At 43.1% G+C, this 17,751-nt stretch overlaps 1 protein-coding gene across 14 annotated transcripts in view; it reads right to left on the reverse strand.

The window, feature by feature from the left end:
* MAGI1 (membrane associated guanylate kinase, WW and PDZ domain containing 1) overlaps positions 1 to 17,751 on the reverse strand; it is a 663,463-nt gene that overhangs the window by 177,020 nt on the left and 468,692 nt on the right. The window lies entirely within an intron of this gene.

Below are 17,751 nucleotides of genomic sequence, written 5' to 3' on the forward strand. Positions count from 1 at the left end.
ATACACATGAAGAGAGAGTATGTATACACGTGGAAAGAAAGATATAGAAGTGGATAAAGGTAAAGAAAATATAGCTGTGTTCAAAACGATGATTCCTAGTTATGTAATTAACAAGAACCATTGTATTCTTGATATCTTTTCGTACTTTTCAGATTTTCTTTTCGAACGTTTCAAACAAAATGCTGTATTTTAGTATATTATTCAAGCACTTCTGAAATATTCTGTTTATTCACAACTAAATACCAAACGTTTTCAAAACAATCAGGAAAATACTTATAGTTGAACCAGTTGGTTTATTCTTCATTGCAACAGGGAGAGTGCACACTTTGAGGTTTGTGGGTGGTTTAAGAACACGGTGGACTTCCCTGGTGGTTCAGATAGTAAAGAATCCACCTGCAATGCAGGAGACCAGGGTTTGATCCCTCAGTCAGAAAAAAACCCTGGAGATGGGAATGGCTACCCACTCCAATATTATTGCCTGGAAAATCCCCCGGACAGAGGAGCCTATTGGGGCAACAGTCCATGAAGTCACAAACAAGCAGACATGACTGAGCGACTAAGCATATCAAGAAGACAGTACTGCAAAGACTTTTTAGTCCTGAGTCACCTGGGCATGAGTCACATGACTTCAGGTGATATGAGGGAAGGTTCAGGAAGTAAGGCTTCCTTCCAAACTGGATGCTATTAGAAAGCGGAGACAATTTTCTGTTTGCATATTTGAATAAATCCTAGAGCACTACATTTGTAACTACAAAAATCAAGAAGCAGCAGTGAGTCGTATCAGTCAGAAGGAGGGGATGTACCATCATTTTGGTGGTCTGGACAATGCTTCCGTTTTTGGCCATGCTGAGACATGATTATGAGTGGTCTTGTCCTGACTCATCATTCACATCAGTAACAACAAGCACTCACTGATGGTAGCAGGCCAGCTCCAGAATTTCAAAGAACAGACAGGCTGTTAAAAGTATTGTGATATGTGTTATCTCTGATAACAAACACAGTGAAAACTCGGGGGTTATTTTGTAAATTAAGTAACACATGTGAGTTTGACTGAGGAGTTAAAAACTACCATATACATATTAAGGTGGTGCTAACATCTTCACCTGTGAAGAAAGTTGATCGCCGAAGAATTGATGCTTTTGAACTGTGGTGCTGGAGAAGACTCTTGAGAGTCCCTTGGACTGCAAGGAGATCCAACCAGTCCATTCTAAAGGAGATCAATCCTGGGTGTTCATTGGAAGGACTGATGCTAAAGCTGAAACTCCAATACTTTGGCCACCTCATGCAACGAGTTGACTCACTGGAAGAAATTCTGATGCTGGGAGGGATTGGGGTTGGGAGGAGACAAGGACGACAGAGAATGAGATGGGTGGATGGCATCACCGACTCGATGGACATGAGTTTGAGTGAACTCCGGTAGTTGGTGATGGACAGGGAAGCCTGGCGTGCTGTGATTCATGGGGTCGCAGAGAGTCGGACACAACTGAGTGACTGAACTGAACATCTTCACCATCACTGTCATCTGAATCAATCTCTTCTAAGACATAAGAATCAGTATTCTTTTAGAGGTCAGCAACAGAAACTTGTACATTGGTTTTACTCTACCAAGAAAGATGGTTAAGGATGGTAAAAACTTAAGGCCCAGATCTTTAAAATGGATAGTTACTAAATATTAAGACAACTTTTAAAACATATATTTCTTAACTGTAACATGTATCCTTAAAAATCCATAAGAAAGAAAGAAGTGCAATACCTATCCCCAAATATAGTAACGAAAAGAAACTTAACGATTGAGGGGGAAGAGGAGCAAAGGTGAAAGAGTATGATGTGTGCAACAAACTTTCAATGGTCCAGTTAGAAACCAAACAAAACACTGAGAGAAAGCAAGTATCACATACTATTAACATCTGAGCCTACAAACAGTATTAAATATAGAACTCCTGAGAGTTTCCTCCTATATTCTTATTGGTTATCTCACATTTTGGAGACTACCTCCTTACAGAACCAACATAAGGGTCAGAATTCTGAAAGTACACGTAAGATGTTCTTCAAAAATTAGGAAGTTCTTGTCCTGAAGCAAAAATTGCTTAATTTGAGACTAGCCCTTATTGTTATGAAACTAAAATTCTTATTATTGCAGAAAGTGAAGAAGAACTAAAGAGACTCTTGATGAAAGTGAAAAAAAAGAGTGAAAAAGTTGGCTTAAAACTCAACATTCAGAAAACTAAGATCATGGCATCTGGTCCCATCACTTCATGGCAAATAGATGGGGAAACAGTGGAAGCAGTGACAGACTTTATTTTTGGGGGCTCCAAAATCACAACAGATGGTGACTGCAGCCATGAAGTTAAAAGACATTTGCTCCTTGGAAGAAAAGCTATGACCAACCTCTAGACAGCATATTAAAAAAGCAGAGACATTACTGACAAGTTCCACCTAGTCAAAGTTTTGGTTTTTCCAGTGGTCATGTATGGATGTGAGAGTTGGACCATAAACAAAGCTGAGTGCTGAAGAATTGATGTTTTTGAACTGTGGAGTTGGAGAAGACTCTTGAGACCAAACCAGTCAATCCTAAAGGAAATGAGTCCTAAATATTCATTGGAAGGACAGATGCTGAACCTGAAGCTCCAGTACTTTGGCCTGATGGGAAGAACTGACTCATTGGAAAAGACCCTGATGCTGGGAAAGATTGAAGGCGGGAGGAGAAGGGGATGACCGAGGATGAGATGGTTGGATGGCATCACTGACTCGATGGACATGAGTTTGAGCAAGCTCTGGGAGACGGTGATGGACAGGGAGGCCTAGCGTGCTGCAGTCCATGGGGTTGCAAAGAGTCGGACATGACTGAGTGACTGAACTGAACTGATGTGACTCATACTTTAGCTATCTGTTCAATACAAAATAATTTATGGGGTTCCTGAGAGGGACCACACTTTGTATAAGGCATGAAGGTGCATCAGACCCGTTCTAATAGACAAAAAAAAAAAAAGGGTCTCCCTCATGAGCAACTCCAAAGGCAGGACAATGAATCAAAGTAGGAATTACATCCAGTAGACACCTCTCAAAACAAACAAAAAATCCAGTTCTATCATCATATCAAAGAGTTGTGTGTGTGCTTGCTACGTCACTTCAGTAGTGTCCAACTCTTTGCAACCCCATGGACTGTAGCCTGCCAGGCCCCTATGTCCATGCGATTCTCCAGGTAAGAATACTGGAGTGGGTTGCCATTTCCTCCTTCAGGGGATATTCCCAACCCAGGGATCAAACCTGAGTCTCTTATGTCTCCTACATTGGCAGGTGAGTTCTCTACCACTAGTTCCACCTGGGAAGTCCTATCAAAGGGTTGCAAGTATTTAAAGAAGGCAAAGAAATTAAACAGCATATAATAAAAGGATAACAGAAAAGGTTAAATAGAACAACATTGGGAAAAATTAGGTACTCTTAATTTTTCAGTTTTTGACTAGTACATGTACAAAATGGGGAAGGGTTTAAGAAATAAAACAAGACAACAATCAACCAACCAGCAAACACAAAAATTCCCTCCCACCCCCAGCCCTACATTTGCAAACAAATATATATCCACTCATTTAAAAACATACATGGCACTGAACTATAAACTCTGTTCAATACCTTGTTTTGCCTCAATGAACAATATTCACTCATTCGGTCAGTGATTTACTAAGCATCTATTACACAGCAAGCACTGCTGTACAGGTGTTAGAGAGCTGATCAAAATGGACGAAATCCTTAAACTCATGGAGTTGATACTGCAGTATTACATTCTATATCAGCATATAAACTATACTTCATTCTCTCAAGGGGCTGTATTCACCCACTGTAAGTATATGCTACTATGTCTTTAACCAGTCCCTTGCTGATGGGCTTTTAGATCCTTTTCCAGTTAATGCATGCTTTTTTTTTTTTTTTTAATAAATGTTGCTCTTATAGCAGTACTCTTGCCTGGAAAATCCCACAGATGGAGGAGCCTGGTGGGCTGCAGTCCATGGGGTCGCTAGGAGTCGGACACGACAGAGCAACTTCATTTTCGCTTTTCACTTTCATGCATTGGAGAAGGAAATGGCAACCCACTCCAGTATTCTTGCCTGGAGAATCCCAGCAATGGGGGAGCCTGATGGGCTGCCATCTATGGGGTCACAGAGTCGGACACGACTGAAGTGACTTAGCAGCAGCAGCAGCTCTTAGAGCATTCTCTTCACTTATAAACAAATATTTGGACCAAATTCTAAGCAGCCATTTAAAACCAGTTAATTTATGTCAACATTGTATCTTGAAAATGTTTTATTCATTAAGTTCTTTTCATTTAACCAGTATCTATAAAACCACATGGGAGAAGATATTCTCCTAGAATTGTTTAACTAAGTTAAAATTCCAGTTGATTATTTGTAACAGTTTAGCAGAATATGTTACAGTTTTTCAGAACCCAAGAAGAAAGCAAATGTCATCCCCAATCCATTTTTCCCCCCTTGCAACTGTTAGGTGCGGTGCTAATTCTTCCAGCTGGTTTTCAGACAGCTTTAAAATTAACTTTGAAGTTTCCCTAACCCTTAAAAGTCAGAGTGACTGTTTTGCCAAGAGAAACAGAGCTCTTACTGAACAAGGCAGAATTCACTTAGTACTTATCATTTCAAATGTACATGTTCTGGGTGCCTGTGTGTGTGTCCCACAACATTTGCAAAGGGTCTACTGGACTGCAGGGAGATCCAACCAGTCCATTCTGGAGGAGATCAATCCTGGGTGTTCATTGGAAGAACTTATGCTAAAGCTGAAACTCCAATACTTTGGCCACCTCATGCAATGAGTTGACTCACTGGAAAAGACTCTGATGCTGGAAGCGATTGGGGGTAGGAGGAGACGGGGACGACAGAGAATGAGGTGGCTGGATGGCATCACCGACTCGATGGACATGAGTTTGAGTGAACTCCGGGAGTTGGTGATGGACAGGGAGGCCTGGCGTGCTGTGGTTCATGGGGTCGCTAAGAGTCAGACACGACTGAGCGACTGAACTAAACTAAACTGATGATGCACCCACTCCAGTATTCTTGCCTGGAGTATCCCCATGGACAGAGGAGCCTGGTGGGCTACAGCCCATGGGGTCACAAAGAGTCAGACACAACTGAAAGACTAAGCACATTATGCACTGCAGCCCAAGGAGTAATTGCTGAACCATACTAATTCAGAAATGACAAAACAAAAACAAACCCAATAGAGGAACCTGCACTGATTCACAAAAAAACACAATCAAACCAAACAACAAACTCCAACAACATTTGTTGAGTACTATGTATGCCTGTGTCAAGGATTTTAAGTACACCTTCCCATTTGGTTGCAGGACAACCCCTCTACAGACGTGAAAATTGAGGCTTAAGAGAAGTTTAGGTATTTTGCCAAGTTCATTCAGCCCCTACGTAATAGGACTGAACGTAAACGTGGACAGCCTTGGCTTTAAAATCTGTAACTGGTTATGACACTATGCTCCTGCAACTACAAAATCCATTTAATAATTGTTTATAAATTATGTACCAGTCATTTAAAATGACATACCATGGAGGAGTGATAAAGGTTAACTCACAATTCTACATATGTTGGATCCAAGGTTCAACCCCAGTCTATCTGACTCTACAGTGAGTCTTCTTGAATCCACCCTGTGGAACCTCAGAATGATGATGCCACGGACAGATTTTCCTGCCCACCTTCCTCAAAGAGGAAGAGGTAAAGGCATCAGCTCTGGACTAATACTGCCTAGATTCAAATCCCAGCAAGCGGTTACTGTGGACACAGGATAAATTAACCTCTCCATGTTTCTGTTTATCTATTAGAGATTCTTGGTAGCTCTATGTATCAAAGAGGATAATATGTGTAAAGAGCTGAGAACTGTGTCCAGCCAATGCTTAGGCTCTCTAGACAGCTCACAGTACGGCTGCGCTGCCATTACTCATTCTAGAATAGAGCTACAATCACCTATCTTACATACAGATGACAGAGGATGAGATGGTTGGATGGCATCACCCACTCAATGGACCTGAGTCTGAACAAACTCCGGGAGATGGTGAGGGACAGGGAAGCCTGGCGTGCTGCAGCCCATGGATCACAAAGCGTCTGACAGCTGAGCAACTGAACAACAAAATACAAACAACCACAAAACAACCTCAGGGAGCACACCCTGGGGTTGAAACACATCCTATGTTGTAGAAAAGGCCAACTATGAAAATTCATTATTAGGAGAAAATTAAGGACAATATTCAATATTCACTGAGGAACTCCTGAACTCCCATCTAAGAGCGCCTCAAGCAAGCATCTGTAATAACCACCAAACCCTGCTGAGAATTCAGAGCCTGCTAACGTGGATCTACTTTGGGCTGGAGGAAGAAACTCTGCCTTTGGCAGACAGGCGTGATTGCCAGGAGTTGCATTTCCTGTGAGTGGGCAGCGAAGCCATGGCAACTAGAGCGACGGGATGTCTGGGGGCATCCCAGGTGAAATGGAGCCCTCACAGCTTCAGAGAGACCTTTTACCCACAGAAGAATCCAATAGAGGAGGAGAAGGGCAGTTGACAGACAGCAAGCCAAGGACGTCTGGGGTGCCTTAGCATTCCTCCTTCTCTGTTGGGAACCTTCAGCGGCTCAGAGTTGGGGTGGGGGTAAGAGGGCTTTACAATGGGGCTCAGCACAAAAGGCTCCCCTCCTTTTCAGTCCCTCTCCTTTTTCTCCAGCTGAGCCCAGTTATATGCAAACAACGCTCTAAAAGAGGCTCAAAATACAGGCTACAGGATGGCTGAGGAAGAACAGGGTGGGGGAGCCAACAGTTCACAGAGTGGCAGCAGCCCAGTAAAGTGGGGTCTGCAGGAACGGGAGGCAGCGGGGGGCGGGGGCCAACCCTGGCTTTTACCCAACTGGAAGCAAAGTAAAGCATCATCCAGCGGGCCCCCGGCCCTAAGCAGCGCGAGCCTGGAGAAGAGCGAGCGCTCTCATCCCCTTCCACCTGCCCCCACGCCGCAGCCAAGGCTGTCCCCGCGTGGGGGCCTTGCCGCTCAGCTGTGCCGCCGGAGATGCTCGCCCAGAAAACATGGCTGAGTATCCGCGGTGCGCGCGCGACGCGGGAGCAATTGGGGAGGGATGCGCCCGGCGCCCGGCCCCGCAGATGGGAGAGGTCGCAGGTGGGGAACTTGAACGCTTGGGCTGCAGGCAAGTGCAGCGCATGCCAGCTGCTCCTTGGCGGGGCTCCTGCCTCCCTCCCTCCCTCTCCTTTTCCTTCCTCCCCTTTCCTCCTCCTTCCCGTCTTCCAGGCTTCCTCCCTTCTTCATCCCTGCCCAGCCTCCCTCCTGCCACCCTGACCCTCGTCCCTGCCCTCCTCCTGCTGTCACTCCCAAGCCCGGGGACAAAACCCGCCGGCGCGCGGTTACCTGCGGGCCCCCAGAGTGGCCCCAAGGTCTGCCTCGGTCACTGCCGGAGCCCAGGAGAGCACTCAGCCGCCGCCCGCCTCATCCCCGCGCATCTGAGCGGCCCCAGCGGCAGCTGCTCCTTTTATGGGCCCGCAGGCAGAGGCAGTGCCCTGGCGTCCCCAGCCCGCCCGGGCGGGAGCGTCGTCAATGTGTGCTATTCACACTCAGGGGCCGCTGCTGGGTCCCCGGTAGTGAGCGGCGGCCCCCCGCCCACCCCCATCCACAGGGCCTGGGTAGGGGTGCGGAAGGGGTGGGGTGTGGATAAACAGGGCTTTCACGGTACCCAGCGTGGGAGGGGAGGTCACGTGGTCCCGGTCCAGGGTAACCAAGGAAATATGGGCCCACTAAGAGTTGCAGCCTTGGAAACGGATGTGGAGACGGTGGTCAAACAGGAGAGTAAGATATACTTTAAAATATATCACGTATAAAGTTGAACCTTCCTTCCTCACCATAATTTTATTTAAAATAACAATTCTTAACTAGCACCTGCCCTTTTCCTAATGACTGTGAGGAGCCTTTTATTCTCTCCTGGTACAGACTATTTTGAAAGTACTGTGCTGGTGCTCCAGTACACCACTGTGACCCTTTAGTTAATACAAATCGTCTCTTCACTCTTCAGGAAATTTAGATTAGCTTTTATTCTATGGATTGGGGCCAAACACCTTAGCTTAGCATTCAAGATTCCTTAAAAAAAAAAAAAAAAGAAATCTTAAAAAAAGGGCCCTACTCTCTAGTTGCAAAGCCAGTCCATCTCATCATCATGCAGACCTGGAAAGAGGGAACTATTTGTCTTGCCTCTGAAAGATGAAAAGGATGAAGCTCAAAGAGGTTAAGTAACAGTCAAAGGTCACTCAGCTAAGAGCTTGGAGCAATGTCTCAGGTCAGTCCAAGTTCAAAGTCCTGAATCTTAGTCTCCTTGTGCTTCTTTTGTGAACTTTTAAGGTCAAGGGGCATGCCTTTTGAACTCTGGAAAATATTTCACCTCTTCTCTGGCAAGGATAAACCTGAAAAAGGTGAGTTCCCTGGGCCAAGAGGGAAAATAAAACAGAGATCTCCCTTTGAATCTATCACCTCACCTCAGCATTTCCTTTCGATTCATACAGAATTTTAGTTCTAATTTCAGGTGGAGCGTAGCAGTAGTGGGTGGAGCATTCACAGGAAGTCATCAATTTGACAACACTGGGGTTGGTCCCCAGCATATGCACGTCACTGCCTGGGACCCCAAATCATCTCCCAAGGAAGAAGCCCTAATGCAGTTATTTGAAACACTTTATATAATGTTAAAATGAAGTTTCCATGTGAGTTATAGAAGCACAGGACAATAAAATCCACACCGAGGGTCTGAGTAAGCCTCCCTTCCAAGGTGTGTAAAAATATTAGCCAAAAGAGCAAAACACCACAACCCATTTACTCCTGTGTCTTTTTTCCCCGCCAGCAGCCACAGGAGAAGGATTTGACATGAGGGGTTTCCCAGAGTGAACCTAGCACAATTTCTCTAGTGGAGATCATTACAAGACTAGATAAGTCTGATTGTGATAAGATGCAGTAAAGGAATGTCTATGCTAATAACTCCAGAAAGGTAAGGGGGTGGGTGGAGGTGATTGAGAGCCTTCTGTTGAAGTGAAAGTGACTTTCAGTTTCAAACAGTTATACTAGGGCATTCAGTGTGTAGAAGGAGTGTCTGTAGTACATGGTGTTCCTGCTGAGAGGGTTCTCGAAGGCAGAAAGCCTATAATTAGAAGCCCTGAAGTACCCGTCTCTCCATGAAGAAGGCTGGAGCACAGCCTGCCCAGGTAATAGGGTTTGAGTGTGAGTGTGTCTGTGTAAGAGTGAGAGAGAGTGTGTGTGTCCTCAGTCTCCATTTCCCAGCATCACCATCTAATTACCATATAATACCAAGGTTTATAAGTTTCCAGTGGTGGGAAAAAAAGAAACAAAGGCAAACAAAAAAGCCACTTAACAGGACCCTAAAAAAATGTGATTTTAAAAAAAGAGATATTTGAACCCACATCCAAAAGCAGCTCATCTAACAGGGGGGCAGGAGAGTGGCTTAGCCTCTGAAGCGGCCAGTAAAATTCCTCCCCACTCTCAGATTCTGACCTCCATGACTTTTTATTTCATTTGCACTCATGGTAAACCTTCTTAGAAGCCCTCTCAATGCTGCTGGTATATGCCACTGAGAATAAGAAAATGAGGACTTGGTGGTGATGTCACCACCTTTTTGTCAATCTCCACTCATATATATGAAAATGGGCTTCTTCTGAGCCAACCAAGCCTTTCTTGGGCCCTGATCCTCTGAATTACTTATTTCAGGAAGGGTCTGTGAGAACTGAGATTTGCATTTGTCTGTAAGGGATAGTTTGGCAAATCCAACTTAATTCTATAGTCACGCCTGAACCTTTGCAGTATCTCAAGGAGATGCACGTGCTCCCCCTTGGTAAGGTTTATGAGATGCATTGTGTGTAATAACCTAATTTATGTTTCCTGTTCACAGATGGTAAATGTAAAATTTCTCAAGGGGAAGAAATTACATCCCATACAACGTGGGGTTTGTGTTCCTTTGTCCAGGACTATAATACATCTCAGATAGGTTTAGTCCCTACCCCAAATAGAAATAGCTGGTCTTGAAACTCAGTTGAAAAAGAAAAGATGACACTGTATATTTCAGCCAACTGTATTATCAATATTCTGTCTCAAACAATAATATTGGTTGTTTTTTTTTTAACCCCTCAAAATGGATGGAAAAATTAAGTCTGATTTAATCTCTCTTAGCTCTGCATGGTATAACAATATTAAGTCATATGTTTGGAGTTTGAATAGCTGGAGGCAGTTTCTACATCAAACTCAAATGGCCACCCAGAACTTATTTTCTCTGTGGTAGGTATGCATCTTGTCATACATTTTGGTGGTTGCTGTTTATTTTTTTAAGAGGAAGCATCACGGCACTAACATCAAACAGATGTAATTGAGTTCAGCTTTGAATTTTTTTTTCTTAAAATACAATAACCTTTTGTTTTCATTTATTCAACACATATTTTTTGAGCACTTAGTATGTGCTGCATTGTTCTCAGCATTGGAGATACAACAGTGGACAGACAAAAAACCTGCCTCTATGCCATTATATTCCTGTAGCTGACTAGATTCCTAATATCAACACTGTATGCAGAACTGACCCATGATTACAAACCTTAATCATGGGGTAATAATATAACAGGAAATTCAAATTACTGAGTAAGCCTATAAAACTTTTCCTTGGTTTTAGGATATGTTATGGTTTTATTCTATTGACTTTCTTTTTTACTGGTTTTCATGAATAAGGTTACAAATTGACAAAGATGACCACTGTTTAGACCTTGACCTTGGAGCCTACCTGTCCTGAATGGATATCCCTAATCTACACTTGGCTCTGTGACCTTGAGGAAGGTACTCAATTCTGCTAATTCACAATTTCTCTATTTGTATTTTTTAATGGGAATAATACAAATATGTCCCTTGAGATAATGTTGAGAATTAAAATGACATGACATAAGCAGTCATCTGGCCTAAATCAACATACCTCTACCTTCTTTCTCCCTCGTTATTGATCCTATCAGTAAGTTTTTTAAGATTTCTTTTCCCCTAATCAACCCCCCCACCCTTCAATGAAATTTTAATACCACAGATATCTCACAAGGCTGTTTTGGTATCGTGTAAATATACACAAGAATAATTTTTTTATTTCCCAAAAAAAACCAGTGTTTCTTCCCCTTAGTTGTGATATTGCTCCCGGTTGAGAAAAGTTGGCTTAGAGCCTGGCACAGTGCTTATTGAGTCTTAACAAATATAATGGTCATAGTAAAAGTATAAAGAAGGCCCTGTATCCCCAGACTACAGAAGAGCATGAAGTCTGATAAAAAGATAGCAAAAAGCCCATCAGCTCTGTTATCCAGGGAACCAAAGCCCAAATCCAGTATCACAGTCAGCAGCATCTGGAGGCTGGAGTTGAGCCTGAATCAGATCTTCTTGCTGATGAGAAAAAGGCAAGATGCGAAGCAGCAGGGCAGCTAGACAAGGTGTGATTACAACTCTTAATCAGTCAACTCAGGTTACCCATCACTTACACATGCAGAGAAGAACCAAGACAGCACCAAAGTGCTCCCAGTTAGAGATGTGGGCACAGAGCTTTTTCTGGCCTGAAAACTCCTCTTTCCACTTTTCTGTCCATCCAAGTCTCACTCCTCCATCAAGTCCACCCAAAGTACCAATTCCTCATGATGTCTTTTTCAGTACAAAGTCCTTTCCAGGTTTCAGTCATCACACAAATCTAAGCTGAAGGACAATTTACAGAATAACTTATTACAGTTTATTTTAAAAATGTTGAGGTCATGAAAGACTAGGATTGGTTGAGGAGGAACTCCCCCAAATTGGAGAGGACAAGACATCTAAATACAATATGGTATCCTAGACTGGACCCTGAAACAGAAAAAGACTTTAGTGGGAAAAAAACAGTGAAAGCCAAAGAGTCCTTAGTTAACAATATTGTGTCAACAATGTTAATTTCTCAGTTTTGATCGCTGTACATGGTTACATAAGATGCTAACATTAGGGGAAGCTGGTTATGGCAAAACTTCATACTATTTCTGCAACTTTTCTCCAAAGTTAAATTATTTTGAAACAATAAATTTAAGAAAGATGATGATTTGTTCATTCATTCTTGCAACAAGTGTGCCCAGAGGCTGGTAATCAGCAATGAACCAAGCAAAACAAAAATTCCTAATACCATGGATATTATTATGTATTTTAGGGATTTCTCTCTTTCTGAGTATAGCTATGGGGCAATACCTATAGGCCAAATCTTGTCTGCTACTACTGTGCCACATCTGTGTGCTCTTGCCACGCCCCTGTGCTGGGAGTATAAGTTGAATATGGGCATATGGCTCTTTTCCTCTGCCTTTCTCCAGGGGAGTGGATGGGAGATGAGAGCTCTTAAGTCCACTGCATGGCAAGTAACATATGCCTAGAACAATGCTTAATACAGGCTAGATCTTGGGTAGGTAATAAGAGATGCCATTTTTAAAAACATGAAAGCTTTTGACACAGAGCCTGTTCACAAAGTAACTGTTCAGGGACAGTTCAGGACACCACCACTGTCCCTGGTGGTCCTATGGTTAAGACTCCATGCTTCCACTTCAGGGGCGTGCATTCAACCCCTGGTCAGGGAACTAAGATCCCACATGCAGTGTGGCCAAAAAAAAAAGTAGGTATTCAATTACTATATTCCTTGGCTTGAACTTAAGAATGATCATCTGTTTGTCTCCTCAGACTTGGGGTCGTGGGGAGTCGGACACGACTGAGCGACTGAACTGAACTGAATACTTAATTCCTTGGCAAGTAGGAGTGTATGTGTGTTACAGAAACTGTGTGAGAGAATGATAGGGAATTTATTTTAGAGACAGTGGGAAACAGAAACGGGGATCTGAACTGATACATCCTAATGGACCCTAACACTTCAAGAAACAAATTAAGTTGGAATTGAAAAGATTTCCCTAGATGGGGCTTCCCTAGTAGCTCAGATGGTAAAGCGTCTTCCTGCAATGCAGGAGACCTGGGATCTTTGATCCCTGGGTCTGAATACCCCCTGGAGAAGGAAATGGCAACCGACTCCAATACTCTTGCCTGGAAAATCCCATGGATGGAGAAGCCTTATGTAGTCTACAGTCCATAGGGTCCCAAAGAGTCGGACATGACTGAGTGACTTCACTTTCTTTCTTTCTTTAAAAGATTTCAACAACATACTTTAAAAGACAAGGATGATAATCAACAGAAATATGCCAAGAAATCCCTGTCATACTTACCAGATTTTAGCTACTTACACATAAAACAAAAAAACCCCAAACCTGTCAGATGGTTCTTAAAATGCAGTGTGCTTTTGTGGATAAAAGTGGAATTACATTTTTGTTGGTAAAGACCTTCCTGTTCATCCCTGTACCCTAACCATCTGACACACTTCTTAGTACATGTAACGATGTGTGTAAGTTCAGGGTCAGGCCCATCATGTAGTCCATACACCTGGTCCTTTTTCCAGGGTTCACTCTATTCGCAAATATCACCTCCATCCACCCCATTCTAGAAGCCAGACCTCACCAATCAGCCTGGATAACCCCGGCAGGTACATCTCGAAGTTCTGACAAATTTTCCTCCCAAATACATTTCATGTCTGTCCACAACTGTCTCTGCTGCTAATGTTCTCATCCACCATGATCTTTAGCCTGGACAATTATAATACCTTCTAAATTCGTTTCCCAACCTATCTTGCTTATAGCAGGAAGAGAAACTTAAAAACAATTTTTTTTTTAAAAGTAAATCTGATCATGTCATTTACCAACTTAAGTCTCCAAAGAACAAAATCTTCAATTTGACCTAAAAGGACATGCTTGGTCTTGTCTCTGCCAACCTCTCCAGCATTATCTCTCAGCACGTGATTTCTGTCTCTTTCTGCTCTGTCTTCACTAGCCATCATTCACTGTTGCAAAATATACCAAGCTGTGACCACCTGGTAAAGGCTTTCCACCAGATCACCCTCATTCCCCCTACTCAACTTTTGTGTCTCACTTAAACAGCACCTACTCATAAAAGACCATCAACAACCCCCCAGGCTCAGTGAGTTCGAGACCTCAAAGATAACCTTTAATGATGTCCATTTCTTGGTATTCCGACTATTATATACTCTCCACTCACAGGTACCAGGGTTGCTCTATGTGACAGATAGTAGATAGGAAAAGTGATGGTCTTTCACTTCCAAGGCTGGGTTATAAGACACTACCACTTCCAAATCGGTCATTTGTGCACACTCTCTGTCTCCTCTTGGACTGTTTGGGGAAGGCAGCTGTCATGTTGTAAGCATCTGAGAACTGAAGCTTCCTGCCAAGGGACACATAATGATCTTCAAAGTACATTCTTTAGCCCCAGTCAAACGTTCAGATGAAAGTTTGTAGTCAGCCATCTGACTACATCCTTGTAAGAATATATGAAGTAAGTTCACCCAGCTACACCACTTCTGGATTTTTGACCCCCAGAATTGAGACCCTGAGATTAAATATTTGTTGTTTTACATTGCTGCGTTTTAGGGTAATTTGATGCGGGGGGTAAATTACACAGCAATAGATAATCAATACACTTAGATATCCAGGTCACACCCTCTCACAGAATCTTAGTTCTTCCTCTCCTTTCTTGTGCATATACCATTTGGTAATTACATATTTATGGAAGTAAATGCAGCAGTGTCAGTCTTTTCATCAGCTTTGTCTCTCCATCTCACCGTGGTGTTTCTAGAACTTTGCACCAGGCACAAAATGCACCATCAGAAACATTAGGTGATTCTATTTTCAGAGTCTCATACCTGGACGATTTTCCTTCAGTGAAGGGGACGACAGAGAATGAGATGGCTGGATGGAATCACCGACTCTGTGGACATGAGTTTGAGTGAACTCCGGGAGTTGGTGATGGACAGGGAGGCCTGGCGTGCTGTGATTCATGGGGTCGCGGAGAGTCGGACACGACTGAGCGACTGAACTGAACTGAATGTAATCAGGTCTAGTCAAGGCTATGGTTTTTCCCGTGGTCATGTATGGATGTGAGAGTTGGACTGTGAAGAAAGCTGATCGCCGAAGAATTGATGTTCTTGAACTATGGTGCTGGAAAAGACTCTTGAGAGTCCCTTGTACCGCAAGGAGATCCAACCGGTCCATTCTAAAGGAGATCAATCCTGGGTGTTCATTGGAAGGACTGATGCTAAAGCTGAAACTGCAATACTTTGGCCACCTCATGCGACGAGCTGACTCACTGGAAAAGACTCTGATGCTGGGAAAGGTTGGGGGCGGGAGGAGAAGGGGACAACAGAGAATGAGATGGCTGGATGGCATCACCGACTCTGTGGACATGAGTGTGAGTGAACTCCGGGAGTTGGTGATGGACAGGGAGGCCTGGCGTGCTGTGATTCATGGGGTCGCAAAGAGTCGGACACGACTAAGTGACTGAATTGAACTGAATGTAATCACCTTGCTAAACTTGTTTTTGGTAGGGAGTCACTATACATATCATGAGCCCTAGATGTAGTCAGTAATTAATATGAGAGATCCACGTAAACAAGTACCCAAACACAGCCTCATCCACCATTACTGTCACTCTGCAGCGTACCTTCAACTGGGAACACTGGCTGTCAAACCCAAGAGGCTAATCATAACAATAAAATAGCATCTGACCCCGATCTGGCCAGATTGCACTCTCCCTCCTGTCACTGTCATGGAGATCTATGGAAGTCCAGGGCACTAACAGACTTTCTCACCCTTGAAGGATAATTATCAGAGTACTGCATGATGTCTTCCTAAGAACTAGCGGTAAATGCTCTCAATACCCAACCAGGGGACTAAGTGCCCTGACTTGTTTCTATTTTTAATTGGTTGATTTTCATTCAGCCAAAGATGAAAACCACGCTGTTGGTCTCCCCTCTGTAACATTAAGACTGCTGGTCATAAATGGAATCATCTTTGAAGTAAAATACAGCCAGCAGTACCCCAAAGAGATGTGACAGGCCATCAATACCCAGTGTTAACTCAAAGCTGATGATATATTTTATTTTCTCCTTGAACAATGCACCTTTAGCTACTTCCCCACTTAAAGTCTTATAGGTAGACAAGGGGAACACAAGGTCCACGATTCACTTCCAAGAAACACAGGGCTTTAGCCATCACTTCCAGTGTGTTGAATGTGGAAGCTAGGGTTGTGCAGCCTTTCTTGAATACATACTTACAACAGGGGTGCTTGCTTTAAAAAAAAAGAATCTGGATTTTTGACCCCATCTTAATACATTCAGTCAGAATTTCCAGAGAAAGAGCCTTGGAATCAGCCTTTTTAACAAGTAACTGAAGAAATGGACTCTACTGCCAGGCATAAAAGCTCATAAAAGGCATAAAAGGTGATCCATTGGAATAAATGTTTGCATCAGTACAGATGCAGTCCACTTTTTGAAAATGTTACAGGCAAAGTATCCTCCTATCGGTAAGTCTTACTGCAGCAACACAACCAGATATACATATAGAGAGAAAAAAAGTTGTTTGATCTATGAGATGTAGCAAAAGCAGTTCTTAGAGGGAAGTTCATAGTGATACAAGCCTTCCTCAAAAAGCAAGAAAAATCTCAGATAAACAACCTAACCCACTACCTAAAAGAGTGAGAAAAAGAATAACAAAACCTAAAGTCAGCAGAAGTAAGGAAACAATAAAGATGTGGTGGTCGTTTAGTTGCTAAGTTGTGTCTGACTCTTGTGTCCCTATGGACTGTGCCTGCCAGGATCCTCTATCCATGGGATTTCCCAGGCAATAATACTGGAATGGTTTGCCATTTCCTTCTCTTTAAGATCTTCCCAACCCAAGGATAGGACCCGCATCTCCTACACTGCAAACAAATTCTTTAGCACTGAGCCACCAGTAACGTCCCAATAAAGATTGGAGAGGAAATAAAAACAACCTGTTTGAGGCACTTTGATGTCAAACCTGGTGCTCTCCTTATTTCTGTAACAGGCTCTATACCTTAGGGTTTTATCACAACTTTGTACCTCTATGTAGAAAAATATTTCACAGATTTTCAAACAACTAAGAAAACTCAGAACATATAACAATGATTTTTTTTAATTAGTAACACTTCCCTATTCGGCATAGCTTTGAGTTATAAAGAAGATCTCATTTCATTAAAGTATTCTGAGAGCTTTTCCCCTCCTCCCCCATACTTGTATATTCAGTCCTTAATCCTCAGTACCAGGGCCCCATTTACAATATCTATGGTTGGGGCAAAGGAAAAGTAAAGATTCTAGACAGATTAAAGTGGAGGATATTAGCAATGGATAAACTAAGAATTCAAAAAAGTTCTATTTCATATGTTTTTCACAAAGGAAAAAACCACCACACAGAAAAATCCAAACTCGAGAAGCAAAATCCTAGTATCCACTTAGCTGGAGGTCAAAGAACCCTGAGATGTTTAGGAAAGAGCTCTGAGGCAGGGGTCGATGTGTGTATGCATGCTAAGTCATTTCAGTAGTGTCTGACTCTTTGCGACCCTATGGACTGTAGCCCGCCAGACTCCTCTGGCCATGGAATTCTCTAGGCATAAATACTGGACTGGATTGCCATGCCCTTCTCCAGGGGATCTTCCTGACCCAGGGATTGAACCCGTATCTCCTGCATTGGCAGGCAGGTTCTTTACAACTAGAGCCACGTGGGAAGCCCAAGAGTCCATAACCCTCCTGAAATCACAGACAA

Source organism: Moschus berezovskii, chromosome 24, assembly GCF_049115385.1.
Source record: "Moschus berezovskii isolate FMDL1 chromosome 24, NW_MosBer_1.0, whole genome shotgun sequence".
Classification (NCBI taxonomy): Eukaryota; Metazoa; Chordata; class Mammalia; order Artiodactyla; family Moschidae; genus Moschus; species Moschus berezovskii.